The sequence below is a fragment of the Neofelis nebulosa genome, chromosome 14 (assembly GCF_028018385.1).
Source record: "Neofelis nebulosa isolate mNeoNeb1 chromosome 14, mNeoNeb1.pri, whole genome shotgun sequence".
In the NCBI taxonomy this organism is placed as follows: domain Eukaryota; kingdom Metazoa; phylum Chordata; class Mammalia; order Carnivora; family Felidae; genus Neofelis; species Neofelis nebulosa.
Window position 1 is genome coordinate 60780555 of NC_080795.1, and position 15085 is coordinate 60795639.

Genomic DNA, 15085 nt, shown 5'->3' on the forward strand with positions numbered 1-15085 from the left:
ATAATAAGAACCATAAGGGCTGCTCCAGCCACAACATTGGCAAAATGGGGCTTGTCACAAGTAATACAGGCCTGAGTGAGTGCCCCCAGTCGTTCCCAGCCAATAGCATTGCTATTGATAGGCTGAGACCAATACAACATCTTCACACAGTGCCAGATCACAATGATGTTTAACACATGACAGTAGATTAAATCAAACTGAAATGACTGCAAAACAACTGAGAATGTGTAAACCTGCGACTTTCAAGACTTAAGATCCTTATAGCTTCCTTCTCATTTTTTTGGTTCCAGTGTTTGTCTCCTATGTACACCTATGTATATTCTGGAGAGCTTCCCTCTGAGTATGTTGTCCTTGCAAGTAGTCCTTCCTTTCCAGTTCTGTTCTTTCGTTCAACAAGCATTGATTCAGCACCTATTGTGTGCCAGACCCTGTGCTAGAGCTACAGATAGAAAGACAGATGAGCCAAAGAACTGACAATATAGCAAAGTTTCTAAGACATGTTCAGAAAAGAAAAAAATCTTGAAACACACTACAAAGGGGTCATCACCATGTAAGAAAAACAACAACGTTCCTTAAGAGGTCAGAGAAGAGAAAAAGCATTCAGAGTGAAGCATCAGGGAGCACTCTCCAGAGGAAAGGATGTTTGAGCAAGACCATGATGGGTAGGTTTCAAAAGCATATATACATTCTCCAAATTCCCCCCTTAAGGGGCACCTGGATCCAGGTGGCTCAGTCAGTTAGGCATTAGCCGAAGCCAACTTCTGCTCAGGTCATGATCTCACAGCTCCTGAGTTCGAACCCCACATCAGGCTCTGTGCTGACAGCTCAGAGCCTGGAGCCTGCTTCAGATTCTGTGTCTCCCTCTCTCTCTGTCCCTCCCCTGCTCACACTCTGTTTCTCTCTCTCACTCAAAAATAAATAAACATTAAAAAAAAAATTTAATGTCTTTGTAAATAAATAAATAAATAAATAAATAAATAAATAAATAAATAAATCCATCCTCCCCTTAAAACAAGATATTTGCCAGCCATTCTTTACAAGTAAAATTGCCCTTACTTCAAGGAGTTTTTCACCACAGTATTGTTAACTTTTTCTCCCCATGTCTTCATCATCTATCCTGAAGTCTTGGAAGACGTTTTCTGCCAACTTTGACAGATCTGTGTAAACAAGCTATGAGGACCCTGAGAACAAAGAAATACCATTATTGTGCTGCTATTATTGTTGTTGTTGTGATTAATGATCTTATAATAACACTGCCAGAGAACATAGTCAGAATGAACTAAACCTAGAAACAAATGTTTAGTAAAAAACAAAAAAGGTTTGTTTGTTTTTTATCACATTCAAGGAAGGTACAGGAACAATGGAGGCTCAAGCCTGCTGAATGGGAGAGACGCTGTCATCGGACAGTAAGAAACATGAAAACTCTGTGGTTATGATGATGTTTATATCTTCTGTATTTAAAAAAAGGGGGAGATCATTAATAAAGTAAGTTGCTATGCTGAGTGACTGAAGTCTCCATGCTCCAATGAATTTCATGAGGAAACCAAGAGAACACTTGAGTGAATGCTACTGGGATTTCTGAGAAAACAGAGTGGAGCCAAATCACCAGAAATTTGGTAAATGTTGTGTTTTTCATAAACTGAGCATTAGAAGGCTTAGCCAAAGCCATGTCCACCAAGCACAATTCAGATCTACTTTAGTGTGCCCTATCAGGAAGGTATGTTGAATGAGAGTCTTCTAGAAAAGAACTCATTGTAAGGGAAGAAGGAGTTGGGCTGACCATCTTGGCCCAGTCAAAATGATCTGATTACTGGAGGGAATGAATAAATGTCAGGCGTGAATGTGTCACTTAGACTTGGCAGAAAACGGGCAATCTCATATATTTGTGGAGCGTGAATAGGTACCACTACCAGTTTGGACTCTATCTTCCCTATGGAAGAAGAAGCAGGGTGCAAGGAAAAAGTAGGACTGCAAGATGGCTCTGTGTTTTGTTTTGTTGTTATAAATCCACTTTCTGAGCTTGAACTCCATGCCAGTCCAAAGATAGGAATTAGAATTCTGAATGCTGGAGGGAATTAAGAAGGGCTAGTTGTGGGGCACCTGAGTGGCTCAGTTGGTTAAGCGTCCGACTTCAATTCAGGTCATGATCTCACAGCTCCCAAGTTCAAGCCCCGCATCGGGCTCTGTGCTGACAGCTCAGAGCCTGGAGCCTGCTTCGGAATCTGTGTCTCCCTCTCTCTCTGCCCCTCCTCCACTTGCATCTGTGTCTCTATCTCACAAATAAACATTAAAAGAAAAAGAAGGGCTAGTTGTTCTAGCTTCTAAATTTGTAAAGAATGGCAAAAATAATCTGGTGGAATTAATCTGTTTCTTATGCTTGTTCTAGATGTGTTTATTTTTCATCATTTCTCTTCTGATAGGAGAATGCCCCAACTCTACATTTGTAGTTTCTCTCAAAAGCCCAGCACTGAGCAGACATCTTGCTGTTTCAGCCTGCTGTGCTGAGGGGCATGAGCAACTGAGGTGTAGAAGGAGTTGTTTTGCTCCTTTTTGGAAACCAGGACCATTTAGAAGTCTGTTCTTCCTCCTTCCCTTGTCCTAGAGAGAACAGAAACTCTGTCATGCTCAACAGCTCTAAGTGGGACTGATGTTTCTCAGATACACCTTAATGTTATGTGTGTTGTGTTTCTTTAAATCCAATACCTTTAAGCGAATACAGAGAGAAGGTGCTAGCATCTGAGCTTTGCCTATGGGATTAGACTTAATGATCTTTGAGATTCTTTCCAGTTCTGCAGTTTGTTTATCTTGGGAGTCGTATAACCTCCAATGAGATATAGAGTCATCGCAGAAGGGATTCAAAAGAACGAAGAGCAAGAGCATGGGCCTTATCAGTAAGTAATGCGCAAGCAAATGGCTGAGCTTTTTTTGAATTTCTTAGAATGAATGAAAAGTCTTTAAATTATGCCTACCCTTTGACATGGCAACACCACTTCCACAAATATGTTCTATGGAAATATTTAAGAGTGGTGGAGTGTTTTCCAGAAGCACCAAGCAATTCTCCGAGTCTCAGCAAATACTAACCAGATAACCTACAAATTGAATTTTGACACTACCTACCTGGAGTCAGCATCAGATTTCACAGCTTAAAGGGTTTAGTCCCACAAGACTGTCCCCACCCCCACTTCAGATGCCAATCAGGAGTCCAGGTTTTTACCTCTGTTTCTGACCGACTGGCTATAAATCAGGGATCCCCATGCCCCACACCTCTGATTCGATTAATTTGCCAAAGCAGCTCACAAAACTCAGGAAAAAGTTTATTTATTAGATTACCAGTTTGTTACAAAAGATATTATAAAGGATACAGGTGAGGAGCCAAATGAAAAGGTACATAGGGGCAAGGTCCCAAAGGGTCTGGAGTACAGGAGTCTCTATTCCTCTGGAACTAGGGTGTTCTACCCCCGGCACATGAATCCACTCACTAACCCAAATGCTCATTAAATACCATTGTTCAAGAGTTTTATAGAGTTTCATCTGGAGCCCCACCCCCCCACCTTACCCTTTCCAGGGGTTAATGGGCAGGACTAAAAATTCCAATCTTCTCATCACTTTGTCTTCCTCGGGACCAGCCCCATCATAAAGCTATGTAGGATCCCCACCCTATGTCACTTAATTAGCATACACTCAGGTACACCCTGAAGGACTCCTTATGAATGATGAAACATACTCCGGTCACTCAGGAAAGTGTAAGGGTTGTAGGAGTCCCATGCCAGAAACCAGGGACAAAGACCAAATATATTCCTTATTATGCCACAAATATATTCAAAGAGTTTAGCAGTGAAATGTTTATATGATGTTTTTTAAAATAACTTTTAAAAGCAAAATAATATTTAAATGCCTAACAGTGGGGGGGGGGGGTGTTTCTCTAAACTGTGGCACATGTGCACGCTAGAACACCACACAGTCACCAAAAACGAAGTACTATCGTATAGTTATCAAAGTGAAAAGAAGATTATAACAACAGTATGACAGTATGATCCTATGTTTGCAGCAGACCACATACCTACTGGAAAAATTATTGATAGAATTATACCAAAGAATAAATAATTATACACTATTACCTCTGATGATGGAGTAAAATATGACTTCCATTTTCATCTCTTTATACTCCTTTTCTAAATTTCTACAGTGAGAAAAAATTTGTATTGCAAAGAAAAGTTTAAAGGACCTAAGTATGTACTAATACATGTATTAATTTTTGTGTTAATTTTTGTGTTACCAAATGCCCTTTATTCACCAATCCTTGTGGATACCTAAATTTCTCTCTAAAATTCTTCATTGATTGCTTTCCTAGTAATATATAAGCAAAAGGAGCCTAGTACAGCAATTTAAAATCAACAAAAAGTTGAAAAACTTATTTAAAGTCACATAATGAATTCAAAACAGCCAGCCAGGACTTGTAACCTCAGATTCTTAAAGCTGAACTCAAAAAAATAGATGCTGTTTTATTAGTCCTGACTTCTGGTCATTGTTAATTGGGGGCTGAAAAGTACCTTGGTGTAGTAGTTTAAAGGAAACATTGGCCACAATGCTCTGCAGCTGCTCCCATCAAGGAGAATAGTCTATTTCCCCACCCTCCAATCTGGGCTGGTGTGTGACTCGATCATGCCAGTTCTGTCCCTAGGCCTCCAAAGACCTTGCAGTTTCCACTCTTTTAGAACCTTTGACCACCGCATGAGTCAGCCTGGGCTAGCCTGCTGGAGAATGCGTGAACCCGTGAAGAAAGGCTCCAGTCATCCCATCGTCCAGGCGTGGCCATCATAAACCAATTGGCCCCAGCTGCCCTACCAGCTGACCGCAGACACATGAGCAAGCCCAGCTCAGGTCAGCAAAGCCCAGTCCCAACCATCAAAACCACCCAGAGGAGTTCAGTCCCAAATGCCAACCCACCGAACTATGAGTTAAATAAATGTTTGTCGTTTTAAGCCACAAGGCTTTGGGGTGGTTTGTCATGCAGCAAAAGCTAACTGCTACATCTTGGCTCATTTACTCCTCGTTCTTCAAATGAGGAAACCAAGGAGGTGAACAAAGTACCCCACTTAGAATCACACTGTAAATCACAAACTGGGAGAAGGACCCCATTCTCTTGGCTGCCATACCTGTGTCCAAGCCACTGAGTGCTTCAGAGAGGAAAGGGTCAACAGAGTTCACATACACAGACAGAATTAAAATCTTGGCAAGACAAATACGGCAAATGGGCTTCAGGTCACCGTGGGCTCCATGTCGTCTTGCCAGCTCAACAGTTTGGCTGCAGGAGAAAGGCAAAATTACCACGTTGTGCTCTTCCCTGCTGTCATCTCAGTCAATCCCAGACACTCATAGACCACCTGGGAACTATGCCCTCAGAGACCTCAGAAGTGTCCACTCTCTTCTCTTCCCTTCTTTTCTTTTCCCTCCCTCCCTCCCTCCTCCTCCTCCTCCTCCTCCTCCTCCTCCTCCTCCTCCTCCTCCTCCTCCTCCTCTTCCTTCCCTATTTCTCCTTCAATCTCTCTCTCAGAGAGCTAAAGAAGCGTGTCTGACCAACATACCCCCATGTCTTCCCCTGACCTCACCCACCTCCTACATGCCCAGAAGGGGGTCACGATGACAGAAAAACTCATCATAATCACAACCTAACCCAAGCTTAAGCATTGCCCTACAACTAATCATAAGAGGCTGCACTTCAAAGTGTTTGGCCCCAGACATTAGCCAATTAATTAAGCCTTGCAGGCACCTCGTATGTGAATTAGGCCTCATTATTCACCAGTTACAAACCAGGAAAACAAAACCAGAGTGAGTGGAGGCTATACCCAAGGTCTTGGAGGCTGGAGGAGAAGCCTGGTGCTCCTGGCCCCGTGGCAGAGGCTGGGCACAGACCACTAAGCCACAGCTCTCCCCCTGGTGTGGGCCCAGAGGCTGGTGCCAAGGGGCGGCTCAAACTTTTCCTTTTCCATTAGCCACAGGTGTGTTTTACCACAGCCTAACTAGCAGCTACTATTTATTCTCTGGGATTTTCTAAAAATGTGCTTTTGCAGACCTTCAAGCCAAAGCCATTCCCAGCATCCCTCTTTATTAAATTGAGCCACAGAAATGTATTGAAAATCATGAGCATTTTGAAACATACTGAGTCCTTTATGGCTGAAATAATCTAATAGACAAGCTGTTGTTAATTTACAACCTTAATTTTCAGACACACTTCTTGAGTCAAAAGTACTTCCTGCTCTGTAATTCCTGTAGGGATACAGGTGGCCTAGCACTAAGTACACATCTACTGTACATTAAAATGTATTTCTTACTTAACTTAAACATTTCTGAAATCTCAAGTTTATGTCTAGACTATTTTAATCAGCTAAATGTCATAATAAGCCATATGTTGGTCTTGATCGGTTACATATACCAGCCCTACTCATAAAGTATCAAAAGGTGTTTTTAAAGAGAAGTCTGTGTTTGTTTTACCAAGAAAATGGTGCTTTCAGTCTATCATATCAGGCATGTTGGCAGGCATATTGGCAGGCAGAAAAGGACCTTACGTAACTGCTAGAAAAAAAGGGAGTTTTCTCCCTCTTTTCCCTCCATGTACTATTTCATCAATAGCACTTTGAAACTTCAGAGTTTTGAAGCAATAAGCTTGCATTGATCTAAAATGTCACTTGACCACTATCCACAAAATATCAACACTTAGAGAAAGCAGGTTGGTGTCAAGCAGGTATTTTTGTTGCTGCTGTTCTCATTTTTACAGGGGTTCTCCCCTGTCAGTTCATTCCCATCTGAGTTGGCCTGTACCTCTCAACCCCAAAAAAGCCATCAAGCCACCCACCCAAATATAGGGATGGGGGAAAGTAATAGCATTGCTGACTAAATAGATATCCAAAGAGTTGTTGAGCACCTGTCATGGCTCAGGTGTTGTGTTACAGCCACAGTGATGAACATGAGAATCCTGGTGCCTGCGTTCATGGAGCCTGCAGTTTTATTGGGGGAAAGATATGAAACAAATAACTCCACAAATAATCATAGAAATACATTTTCATAAGTGCTCTGGAGAGGAAGTACCTGATACTATAGAAGTTCATTCCAAGGACAAAACTGGCATTCAAGGACAAGGAAGGTTCACCCAAGCAGTAATGTTAGCCATTGACCTCAGGGATTGGTAGGAATTGATCAGATAGAAGGTGGGTGTGCAGCTCGTCAAATGAGAATTACATAGGAAGGGAGGGAGGGAGAAAGAGAAGGCGAGAAGGAGAAGGTAAGAGGAGGCAAGGGGATGAGGTGAGAAAGGATAGGGAGGAGAAGAGAAAGGAAGGGAAAGAAAAGGGAGATAATTAATTTGAAAACTGTTACCTTCATACTTTTATGACAAGTGAGGAAGCTTCAGAAAGTATCTCAAGTAACTTTGTTTTCAATTCCAAAGAAAAAGCACTCATTAATCAAATTGGAAAATAAAAGCTTTCTTATCAGCCTAAAAAGGATTCTTAACTTTGGAGACAAACACACACACAGACACACACACACACAATGATACTTAAAGGGAAACAAGCAAATTAGGTTTTAATGTTGGCACTTGATAAAATTTTATGAACTGTAGATTATGAATAAGAGTTCTTGCATGTAGACTATTCTGGAGATGAAAACAGCCATAAAGCTTGTTCTTACCAAGCCTGGACAGAGTTTGTTTCCCAAGATACCACGCAACCACATAATTAATTGCTCTTGGTTCACATAATCAGATGAGTAGGAAATACCTTTTTTATGATAATACTTAAAAATGATGATGTTTTCTCTGGGCATCTCAGTGTATTTTCTGGAATAAGCAACTGGAATGAGCAACTGTTGAGGGGGAAAGAAGGTGGAAATTCCATTTGTGCCTCTCCCTTGAGTCTGGAAACTGCATTATGCTCTGCGAGTACTGAATCAGGATCTACACTCTTGAGCCTTTCCAGGCTCTGGGTTAGTCTGGGTGCTGTTCATCAACTATTCCTGGTTCTTCTTCTAGAAAGATTGTATGATTATACTCCCCCACCTTGAAATGAGGCTTGGCCATATGACTTACTTTATCCAATGAAATATTAACAGAAGTGATGCAAGTCACTTTCAGGTGGACACTCTTCACCCCTTTGTCTTCACCTACTACAGCAATCTTGTAAGTACTTATCAAGAAGGAGCTCTGTCATTCTGAAGTTCCGAGTGATTATCAAGCACCGTGCTGGCCTTCATTGCACATGTAACATGAAAAATACAACATATTCCATTGAGCTACTGAGATTGAGGGGTGGTTTGTAACTTCATATACCCTCCCTCACCCATCCTAGGTCCATAAGGATTGATGTTAGGATCCCTTTTTTCATATATGCCTTGCTACCCTCTCTTGTACTGCTCTCTCAGTCAAAATGATCAGTCTACCTCCTATATAAATGCATTTGGAAATTAAGGAAGTGCCAAACGTATAATCATTGCAACACAAAAATTGGGGCTTCCAAACTAGCTCCTAGAATATGGTCAACCCATGGTGACTGTCATATCCTCTGCTCTGGACCTTTGCCAGAGAAGAGTACAGACTGTGTTCCCTCCACCTGAAGCTATAGACAGGAGTGATTAAAAGTACACATTCTAGAAACAATCTGTGTGGGCTCAATTCCTGGTCCTGCCATTTATCTTCTTTAACCTGGAGTATGTAATTTATCCTCTCTCTGCCTCAACTTCCTCCTTTGTAAAATGAGAGTTCTTCATAGTGCTTGTGTCTTCATTAAGTTTATTGAAGGAATCAAAGGAGATGGTGCAGATAAACCAGGAACAGTGCCTAGTAAGTGCTGAATAGCTTTGGGTATTTTCACACTAAGAGGTAGGGCAGGGCTATGAACCCACACCTTAGCACCATTTCATGCTATCCATTTTACACTCAACCATATATACCTCTTAACTGGTAAAGAGCAAGACTACATAGAACAGTTGGACAATTTTAAATGTTTTTTAAATACCAGCCAGTGTTAAAAGCTATTCCTTAAAAAGGAAAGCAATAATAATAGTAATAACTTCACCACTGTCATAGCAAAATGACTCGCCTGTGCCTTCTCATCTTTGCCACCACAGCATATCACATAGACCATTATGTGGTTCACATACTCTTTTTCGCAGCCACTGTAAGGTGCTCATGCATTCTTGAACTCATTAGAGTGCCCGAAAGCCAAGTTGCTTCCCAAATCTTCCCCAATTTCTTTCACCAGAATTTCTAGAATAATCTCACTCTGCTACAACTATGACCACATCCTCCACCTCCAACACACTCCTGCCTTCTAAGTGAGTTGTGTTTATACACAAGGCCAGCGGTATTGGGTGCCGCCTGAGGACAGACTGCACTGGGAGAAGGGAAGAAAGCAAGAAGAACCAGAAGCCAAGTGTGAGCATGTAGCCAGGAAGTTAAGAAAGGCAGACACTCTCTGATCAGGTCTCTGAAAGAACTACCTGGGTAAAGAGAAGGCACTGTGATCCCCTTTCCAATTATTTGAGACTGAAATAAAGATTTTTATTGTTAGTCAGCATTAGATATCAAATGTGTTATTTTTTCTGGATGCAACACCATGCTTGGACTGCTCACACAGAAAACACCTACTATATAGGAGCTAGGCATACATTGAGGCTTCTGCAAACCTCTCTCTCTCTCTAGGTGCCCCTTTGGTGTTTTCCTTTCATCCTGACACCCCATAAATTTTTTAAAGACCTCTCATTTCTAATATACCTTTGTACCTTAGTCTACTCAGGCTGTTTAACAAAGCACCAGAGACTGGGGTGGGGCTTAAATAACATTCATTTTCTCATAGTTCTGGAGGCTAAAAGTCCAAGATCAAGGTGCCCACCAATTGGTTCCTAGTGAGAGATCTCTTCCTGGCTTATAGACATCCACCTTCTCACTGTGTCCTCACATGGCAATGAGAGTGATATCTCTTTCTCCTCTATCTTCCTCTTCTTTTAAGGCCACTAGTCCCACCATGAGGATCCTACCCTCATGATCTCATTTAACCCTAATTATTTCTCAAAGGCCCCATCTCCAAATGCCATCATATTTGGGGTTAGGGCTTCAACATGTGACACGAAAATTCAGTCTATAACCTCTATGAGGACAGATAGCCTAAATTGTGAGCTAACTCTAACTCTCAAGATTTGGGAAGTCCATTTTGTTCTACTCAATTTATTTTACTTTTAATTCTTCAGGAAGTACTTACTAATTATGCAAAAGACACCATGCTAGAAACCAAAGGGAAATACTAAGAAGACACAATCTTTGCCCTCCAAGGGCTTCATGGTCCAGTTGAAAATAGAAAAGTTGCAGCGCCTGGGTGGCTCAGTTGGTTAAGCGTCCTACTCTTGGTTTCAGCTCAAGTCATGATCTCACAGTTTGTGAGATCGAGTACTTAGCTGGGCTCTGTTCTGAAAGCACAGACCCTGCTTGAGATTCTCTCTCTCCCTCTCTCTTTGCTCCTCCCTCCACCCCTCTCTCAAAATATAAGTACATAAACATTTCAAAAAAAAGAAAATAGAGAAACGTGCAGGATAAACATGAAAAATACCAAAATATATTTTTAATTAAAAGGAAGTCTATTTCAGTAACAAAATTGTGAAATAAAAGAGTGCTAGGGGAGAGTCAGGGGAGGCAGAATAATATGATGGGTGAGAACTCAGATTCTAAAATCAGATGGAAATGGATTCACATCTTGACTCTGCCATCTCCCTGTTATAATGATCTTGAGAAAATTAAATAGCCACTCAAACCTTATTCCTCTATCTGTAAAGTGGTGCCGATAACATTACCTACCTCATAGGCTTGCTATGGTAATGCCTGCAAAATTCTTAGCCCAGTGACTAGTCTGGAGTAATCACTCAATAACCATTGATTTAAAAAGAAGTGTGGGTGGAAGAACCATTTCCACATGGGATCTAGAGAGAGAGAGAATACTTCCCAGAGGATGATAGAATTTTCTCTGAATGTGAAGTCCTGGGATTGCGGGGGTAATTCAGAGCTGTGAGAGGTAGAGGTAAGAGGCTGGGAAGCACATGAGTTTGGGGAAATGTAAGTAGACGTGTCTGGGTGGAATACAGGTATGGTTAGGGAGACATGGAAAGATAGACTAGAAAAGTAGGTTGAGCTTGGACACCAGGTGTCCTTAAAAGTCAGACCAAGAAGTTTGGGTTTTGTCCCACATTCTACCTTATCCAGTAAAATGGGGCACCTTGTCTTCAGTTCTTATAAAAAATGTTTTAACTCAAAGTACATTTTCCTAATAAACCCAGAGACAATCATGAAAAAAACATCTGTTTTTCCCTTCAGAGTGTTCAAGAGCAAATCCCAGTTTGATTTTATATTCAGAAGCTTGTTCAGCCCTAATGTAAAAAATACATAATGGGACTCAAGTGGTACATAAAACTATTTCAAAGAAATTTTAATTAAAAACAGTGTTTAATGAAGCCCCTTCTTAACCCTAAAGACACCAAAGGTAAGTGAATTCTTAGGCTTTTTCCCACTTCCTTTTTCTAAGATACAGGCTTTTCTAAGACAGTAAATATGAATATCATGCTAATTTAATCTAATTGGTAAGGTCATTCAGAGTGGGTGAAACCTCTGAATTATTCAATATGTTTAAAGTTATCTTAATACTTTTCAGAACAATACAAATCATAGATTAACAAGGTGTTTGTCAGGTAGACATCTTAATGAACAGATAATCACTGGTAATTTTGCCTTAATGAGTTCTATGTAAATGTATTCTGTTAAAATGGGAACAAATGGGAAAAGTTCTTTTTCCCTTTAAATACAATCATGCAACCAATTAGTCAGTATTAGGCACAAAAATGAATGAGAGAGATTCCCTGCCTTCTGGTAGCTCACTGTCTAATGTAGGCCAATGATGGCAATAAGCTTCAGGATGCTACAATAGAAGTAAAATCAGAGTCCTGTCAAAGCACCTAACGGACAGTCCCCTTGGTTCTTTGTATTATTGCTTTTTTAAATAAACCCAAATTTTAACAATGGCAGAGGGTGATGCTACCATTCCATCTCACAAAGATTTAATTCCACTCTCATCAACTCCAAACCAGTGGATTCCAAACACTTTACACTCCACACACATCAAACTCATCTTCTTCTCAAATTTTATCAGTAGACACACTGTGTTTGCTCCCAGCTTATTTCTTTGCTCTTTTCTTACTTGAAACCTCAACTTTGAAATTTGGGGGGAAACTAAATGTCTGTTTACAGGTCATGAGGTTGACAGCTTCTTGATGATGAGGTTTGCAGCTTGAGTCCTCTTTAATTCTCTAGACCCTCGGACAAGTTAATAGAAAGTGAGAAACAAAGGAAATGAGTGAGTGAATGAGTGAATGAATGACTGAATATGTGAATGAGTGTTTGAGTAAGTGAATGCTATAGGGAAAAAGGGCTTTGTCCAGAGAAGAGTCATTTAGTTGAGGAAATGTCATATAATAAGAATCATAACCATAAGAGATAATCATCGAGTGCTCACCCTGTGTTATGTTTTATTCTGAGCCCTGTGTGTTTGCTCATTTAATCTTCATTATACAAACGATTGTCTTTATTTTACAAATAAGAAAAATGGGCACAGAGAGGTTACATAACATCAGGAGCTGGACCATATGTGAGAGTTCTTCACTTGGGTACATGACCCCATAGGGGTTTTAGGGAAACTGCACCTAAATTTGTGTGTTAATTTTTATATATTTTTCTGAGAATGATCATACTTTATTTTGTATATTTTTCTGAAGAGAAGAATATTTTATTTTGTGTATTTTTTCAGGGGAGAAGGATCATACTGTGACATGCCCTCTCCCAAAATGTTAAGATACTTTACACATTTCAGTCACAACTTAGATATTAACGTTTGAGGAATGAAGTACTCACTGCACTAAATTAATTATAAATCTAGCGCTGATATTTTTTATTATTTATTTATTTATTTATTTATTTTAGCATTAATATTTTAAAATAAGGATTTCTTATACTCCAACTCAATTTCCTCCAGGTTTTCTCTTAAAATAAATGAATGAGCAAAAAGATCCTTAGAGAAACAAATTCCACCAAACTTCCCTAAATGTCCCATCTGACATTTCCATAAGAGAGAAGAACCAATAACAAAATCAGGAAAGCTCGACAGTGACCATCTGTTTGCCATCCCGGCAGCATTTTCTCAGGTGTCTTTCAAGTCTTGGACACCCACCTGCCTGGAAACTGTCTCCCTCCTTGCTGCCCTAGCTCTCCTTCTGTCTCTGATTGTTCCTCTGTCTCCTTTGCTGGCTTCTCTTTGAACGGTGGGGAGTCCCCACATCTCATCCTTTCACCCTCTGCTGGCTCTTTTCTCATATTTTGTCAGAGCTCTCATCCAGGCTCATCACTTCGGCACAAACCTCTCACCAAAAAATTCCCCAATCTTTGAAGGTCACTCATGACCTTTAACTAAAGGTTGGTTACACACTTTCAACTTCACCCCAGACATTTCCAATGGACATCCTAGCCCCATCTCAAATTCAACATATCTGAAACGGAACTCAGCATCTCCCCCACTAGACAAACTCACTTTATTGTCTTCTGGTTTGAAATCGTTTGTGCTTAAAATCAAGAAGATACTCAGTGGTTTTTCTTTCTCATTTCCCTATATCCAAGATCTATTTTTTACATTTGCCTCATCTGCTCCTTCTTTTCAATTCCTCCCACATCCATCCTAGCCCAGAACTTCCTCATGGCTTCTTCTTCCCAAATAGCTCTAGTCCCTTGGATTTGCAGGTCATTTTCTCCTTGCTAGTATGCCCTATGCGTCCTTTGGGACTCAAGTCCCATCTCTTCTATAAAGCTTTCTCTAAGAACTCTGCAATGCCACTTTCCTCCATGAGGTGAACAAATTACTTATTTGACACTATAAAAACTCAACAGAGTTTAGAAAATAATGGGATAACTTCGTATGACCCCTTATTTCACATATGGGGAAACTGAACTAAAAAAAAATGTTCAGTGACTTGCCCAAGGTCATACCAATACCACTGATCTATCACAGAGAAGTTCTGGAACCAAGTACTCTACTCCCAGCTCAGGTTACAGTCTCCAAAACCAGGCTCTCAGCTACTTGGAGGCTGAAAGTATGCCTTTTACTTCTTTGCAGCCTCCTAAATGTCCAGCACAGAATTCCGTGCATAGTAAATGCTCAATTAATGAAAATAATATGGAAGGGGAGAGAGAGAGAAAGAGCGAGATTAAAAATGGGAGAGAGGATGAGAGAGAACAAAGAATGTCCAGCTAACCTGCAAAGTTAAGAAATCCACACAGATCCCCGGCTGCCTGAGCAGCCAGGACCCACTGCCCACACTAGCACTACCCTAAGAAGAGGAAAGCCAGCATCTGGATCACACCTGGAGACCACAGGAACACCATGTTCCAGCCACTAAGTTGCTGCCTGCCTTGACCCAGCACTGAGAGACTTTCCCAAACCTCTAGCTTGCTATGTGGTTGGTGACTCAAAACTGTTCCTGTTGTCCGAGGTATCATTTGTAAAGTGCTTTCTTGGAAGAGAAAATGTTTGGGACAGCTGGAAGGGGAGCTCCCTGTGCTAGAGCCACAAGGAGACTTGTTGTGTGCTGTGTGAGAACACAGGCTTCTTATTCTCCTCCCTCTTCCCCTGGGCTGTGTTTATTTAAAGTTCCCACCACCACCGTGGGGGTGCATGCCCAGGACTTCAGGCTAGGCCCTTGGAACCACCAGGGAGCAGGCCCGGTACTTAGTTGCAGGGACCGCAGTAGTCATGAGCCCGGGCCTCAGGGCCCAGGAATCAGGGAGTGTGGCCAGGACAGTGGGAGGCGTTGGGAAAGAGTTGTTACTGTGTCTTTGGCAATCCTGTAATTATTGTTTGTTCTTATGATTTCTGTCTCTATTGCCATTTCTCTTGGTAAATCTGTTCCCACTTGTGTCTTCTACCCAAAGACCTTAAAAAAAAAATAGATTAGATAGCTGGGTTGACTCCTCAAAGAAGCTTAGGAGCTTTGAGGGGTTTGTTTTCCA

The 15085-nt window shown here is 41.1% G+C and overlaps 1 long non-coding RNA gene across 1 annotated transcript; it reads right to left on the minus strand.

Annotated features, from left to right (window-relative positions):
- Positions 1–1031: 1031 nt before the first annotated feature.
- Positions 1032–8238, minus strand: LOC131495011 (uncharacterized). Its single transcript, XR_009253717.1, has 3 exons — positions 8084–8238; positions 5157–5305; positions 1032–1181 (listed from the first exon to the last, which is right to left on the minus strand). It is a non-coding gene; the product is annotated as an uncharacterized LOC131495011 (long non-coding RNA).
- Positions 8239–15085: the final 6847 nt, after the last annotated feature.